Source organism: Salvelinus fontinalis, chromosome 3 (genome assembly GCF_029448725.1).
Source record: "Salvelinus fontinalis isolate EN_2023a chromosome 3, ASM2944872v1, whole genome shotgun sequence".
Classification (NCBI taxonomy): domain Eukaryota; kingdom Metazoa; phylum Chordata; class Actinopteri; order Salmoniformes; family Salmonidae; genus Salvelinus; species Salvelinus fontinalis.
Window position 1 is genome coordinate 60,951,197 of NC_074667.1, and position 5,482 is coordinate 60,956,678.

Genomic DNA, 5,482 nt, shown 5'->3' on the forward strand with positions numbered 1-5,482 from the left:
AATGTTTTTTTTTTTTTGTCAATTTGAACTTCACATTTTGTTGTTTGTGTACAGTGATTTTATAATGCCATATGTCTCTCTCCATCTCTCTCTCTCTGTTTCTCTCTCTTCTCTCTCTCTCTCTCTCTCTGTTTCTCTCTCTCTCTCTCTCTCTCTCTCTCTCTCTCTGTTTCTCTGTCTCTCTCTCTCTCTGTTTCTCTGTCTCTCTCTCTCTCTCTCTCTCTGTTTCTCTCTCTCTCTCTCTCTCTCTGTTTTTCTGTTTCTCTCTATCTCTCTCTCTGTGTTTCTCTCTGTGTTTCTCTCTCTGTTTCTCTCTCTGTTTCGCTCTCTCGCTCTCTCGCTCTCTGGCTCTCTCTCTCTCTCTTTTCATCGGTCTATCTCTCTCTCTGTTTCTCTCTCTGTTTCTCTCTCTCTGTTTCTCTCTCTGTTTCTCTCTCTGTTTCTCTCTGTTTCTCTCTCCCAATGTCTCTCTCTCTCTTTCTCTGTTTCTCTCTCTGTTTCTCTGTTTCTCTCTCTGTCTCTCTCTCTCTCTCTTTCTCTCTCTCTCTATCTCTCTCTCCCAATCTCTCTCTCTCTCTCTTTCTCTCTCTCTCTCTCTCTCTCTCTCTCTCTCTCTCTCTCTCTCTGTTTCTCTCTCTCTCTCTCTGTTTCTCTCTCTCTCTCTCTGTTTCTCTCTCTCTCTCTCTGTTTCTCTCTGTTTCTTTGTTTCTCTCCGTTTCTCTCTCTGTTTCGCTCTCTCGCTCTCTCGCTCTCTGGCTCTCTCTATCTCTCTCTTTTCATCGGTCTATCTCTCTCTCTCTCTTTTCATCGGTCTATCTCTCTCTCTCTCTTTTCATCGGTCTATCTCTCTCTCTCTGTGGCCTTTCCTTTCATAGGCCAGCTAATAAGGGGGAACTTGAGTGGAACTTGTGCTGCTTGACTGCCCACTGAAGCTGCTATTGCGGAGCAATTTGGTGTGTGTGTGTGAGGGAGAGAGAGTGTGCAGGTGGCTGGAAGGATGAATGTGTCAGTGTGTGTACTGTGTGTGTTGCCCTGTGTAAGACGCGTTCTGCTGTAACAAGCCTTTGCCTGGTGGAGTGTCTCTCTACTTCAGGCTTCCCTGACCCCTGACCTCTCCATGCTCCACAAAACCCAATTATCCACACCTCATCAGCACACAAGGTGTGTGTGTGTGTGTGTGTGTGTGTTCATCTCCCCCTCCTATCCTTCATCTCTCGTTCTCTCTCTCGACGTCATTAGGACCTACTCGCTCTCGCTCTCTTTCTGTTCACGACCCTGTTAGCTAAGACTCTTCTCCAAGCTTATGTTCCAGTCACGTAAACCTGCCAAACCACAGCAGTGATTTCAGTTGTAAATACAGCCTCCTTGTTTGTAACAGGGACACAATTACAAGTGTCTCTTCTTAGGGATGATGTAGGAGTTGCTCTCTGAAACACTAGGAAGAGAACATTGTGTGTGTACATGTACAGTATATAGGTCAAACACAACCTTCTTCTGGTGCCTAGGTCCACTCACTGTCAGAGCAATTTCACACACATCACGAGAGGGATTATAGACCCCCTGTAATTCCACATCTCTCTCTCTTTCTCTCAAACCGTTCATCATTTCTCTCACTGCTCCATGGGTGAAGTCTGGGTCAAGATCACACACCGAAACCACTGTGTGTGTCTCTCTCTCTCTCTCTCTCTCTCACACACACACACACACACACACACACACACACACACACACACACACACACACACACACACACACACACACACACACACACACACACACACACACACACACACACACACACACACACGTACGTTATACTGCTCTTTGGGACAGACAAGGTCATCCTCTACCTCACTCTTTACTGTAGTACAGCAACCTGATACCCCACACACACCGTCTGACAGGCTCTCACCACAGAGCCCTGTGGGAAAGGTGACATCATCTTCTATCTGGCTGTCAATTCAACCAAAGACAATGAGGTCATATTGTAAAGCAGCGGTTCCCAAACTTGGGGTCGCGACTGATTTGAAAATGGGGTTGCGGAAGAATTTCCAAAATATAATAACCCTGTCTATAAGACAAGCTCTCACAGCCCTGCCTGCAACCTAATCTCATAGTTTCACTTCAGACTTTGCCGTAAACGGATGAAGGTTGATATTTCACCCATTAATTCCGAGTGGAGATGGTTGCCTCGCTTCGAGATCTTAGGAAACAATGCAGTATTTAGTTTTTTTATGTAATGTTCTTACATTGTTACCCCAGGAAATCTTACTTATATGTACGTATTCTCATTCACCCCTTTAGATTTTTGTGTATTAGGTAGTAGTTGGGGAATTGTTAGATTACTTGTTAGATATTACTGCACTGTCTAAACTAGAAGCATTTCGCTACACTCGCGTTAACATCTGCTAACCATGTGTGTGTGACGAATAAAATGTGATTTTATTTGGTTACAGGGTTAAAACAGAAACAACTCAAACGGTTAAGTATCGACGTCCTAAAGGACCTTTTCAAACATCCGAAATTGACGGCTCTTTCTTGTGACCAGCACGCTCACAGACTCATTGCAGAATCCCGACATTTGTCCATAAACCAAACATTTTGAAGGTTAAGTTTAGGCATTCATTCTGAATGGTTAAGGTAAGGGTTCAGGTTTTGGGTTAAAACAAAACAATAAATAACAAGTACCTTGTACAGGGATTGAGTATTCAACCCTCTTGAGCTGGAGCTCGTGGCTTCCGCCCATCCGCCATCCCTGTCCAAAATGCCCCAGCAAAATCCAAGCCTACTGGTGGTAATAGAGCTCAGCGTTGCCCCTAGTGGCGGGTTTTGAAGGCATCTCCCGACATCCTGGGGACCTGGACGGATGTCGAATTTCAGTGGCTGTTGAGCGACCTGGTTGATCAATAACCAAGGATGTTTGATAGCAAGCTAAGGTTCTCTCAGACTGAACACTGCAGCTCACCATGAAGTAGAACAGTGGTGAGAATAGCATTCAGTCTGGTTTAACCAGGATTCTCTGTGTTTTCTCACATTGGATTCCTCATACTCTCAGAGACGTTATGTTGAGATCACGCTGTCAGGTTATTCGTGATGACATAGCCACAGATGCTTACAAAACACACCTCATCCTACGAAGGCTTTTCATTTGGTTATTATCGTTCTAGCTTTGTGTCGGACACTCTGTTATCAGACTGAGAACAGAAGATGTGTCCCAAATGGCTCCCTATTCCCTATACAGAGCACTACTTTTGACCAGAGCCCTATTCCCTATATAGTGCACTACTTCAGACCAGGGCCCTATTCCCTATATAGTGCACTACTTTTGACCAGAGCCCTATTCCCTATATAGTGCACTACTTTTGACCAGAGCCCTATTCCCTATATAGTGCACTACTTTTGACCAGAGCCCTATTCCCTATATAGTGCACTACTTTTGACCAGAGCCCTATGGAACCCTATTCCCTATATAGTGCACTACTTTTGACCAGAGCCCTATGGAACCCTATTCCCTATATAGTGCACTACTTTTGACCAGAGCTGTAGTCAAAAGTGGTGCCATTTGGGACGCAAGCAGATTGTCCTCTGTAGAGGAGCTGTTCATTCCTGTTTTGTGCCAGTCAACCTGCTGTGGTTTAATAAAACCACCCTGTGATTGGTTGACCACCTGCTGCATCCAATCAGAACCTCTGTGGGCTGCTGCTCTGAGGACACTGTGTGGGTGTTTGAAAGAGACGTTGTAGTCCCAGGCAAGACAACACCAACAAATTTGCAGCTCCCCTGTCACACAGCACCTGTGTCTGTGTGAATGAGAGAGGGAGGGAAGGAGAGCGATTGAGACAGCTAGGAGAGAGAGAGACTGACTTCTGTCATGTATTCTGAACTGTCGATGAAACCAGTCTGCTCTACCTGTAGCTAAGGCCAGTCCCAGATAAAGGAGATGGAGTATAGTATTATTGTATTTACAATACATTCGGAAAGTATTCAGACCCCTTGACTTTTTCCACATTTTGTTACGTTCCAGCTTTATTCTAAAATGGATTAAATCGTTTTTTCCCCTCCATAATGACAAAGCAAAAACAGTTTTTTTGAAATGTTTGCGAAATTTTTTTATCACATTTACGTAAATATTCAGATTCTTTGCTCATTACTTCATTGAAGCACGTCTGCCAGCGATTATAGCCTTAGGTATTCTTGGGTGTGACGCTACAAGCTTGGCACACCTGTATTTGGGGAGTTTTGGGGAGTGCCACAACCATGCTTCACACGAGGGATAGTGCCATGTTTCCTTCAAACATGACGCTTGGCATTCAGGCCAATGAGTTCAATCTTGGTTTCATCAGACCAGAGAATCTTGTTTCTCATGGTCTGAGTGTCCTTTTGGTGCCTTTTGGCAAACTCCAAGCAGGCTGTCATGTGCCTTTTACTGAGGAGTGGCTTCTGTCTGGCCAATCTACCATAAATGTCTGATTGGTGGAGTGATGCAGAGATAGTTGTCCTTCTGGAAGGTTCTCCCATCTCCACAGAGGAACTTTGGAGCTCTGTCAGAGTGACCATTGGGTTCTTGGTCACCTCCCTGACCAAGGCCCTTCTCCTCCGATTGCTCAGTTTGGCCGGGTGGCCAGCTCTAGGAAGAATCTTGGTGGTTCCAAACTTCTTCTGTTTAAGAATGATGGATGCCACTGTGTTCTTGGGAACCTTCAATGCTGCAGAAATGTTTTGGTACGCTTCCCCAGATTTGTGGCTTGACACAATCCGATTTCGGAAACAACTGAATTTTTAAATGTTTGGCCTCATTGCTTGGTTTTTGCTCTGACGTGCACTGTCAACTGTGGGACCATATATAGACAGGTGCGTGTGCCTTTCCAAATCATGTCCGATCAACAGAATTTACCACAGGTGGACTCCAATAAAGTTGTAGAAACATCTCAAGGATGATCAATGGAAACAGGATGCACCTGAGCTCAATTTCGAGTCTCATAGCAAATGGTCTGAATACTTATGTAAATAAGGTATTTCTGTTTTTATTTTATTTTAAATTTGCAAGCATTTCTAAAAAAAATGTTTACAAAAAAAGTTTTTTATTTGTCATTATAGGGTGTTGTGTGTAGATTGATAAGGGACGGGGGGCGATTTAATCCATTTTAGAATAATGCTGAAGTGTAACAATGTGGAGAAAGGTTAAAGGGTCTGAATACTTTCCCGAATGCACATATAGTGTGAATGTGTTTATTTGGTGTGAATGTGTTGATATAGTGTGAATGTGTTGATATAGTGTGAACGTGTTGATATAGTGTGAATGTGTTGATATAGTGTGAATGTGTTGATATAGTGTGAATGTGTTGATATAGTGTGAATGTGTTGATATAGTGTGAATGTGTTGATATAGTGTGAATGTGTTGATATAGTGTGAATGTGTTGATATAGTGGGAATGTGTTGATATAGTGTGAATGGGTTGATATAGTGTGAATGGGTTGATAT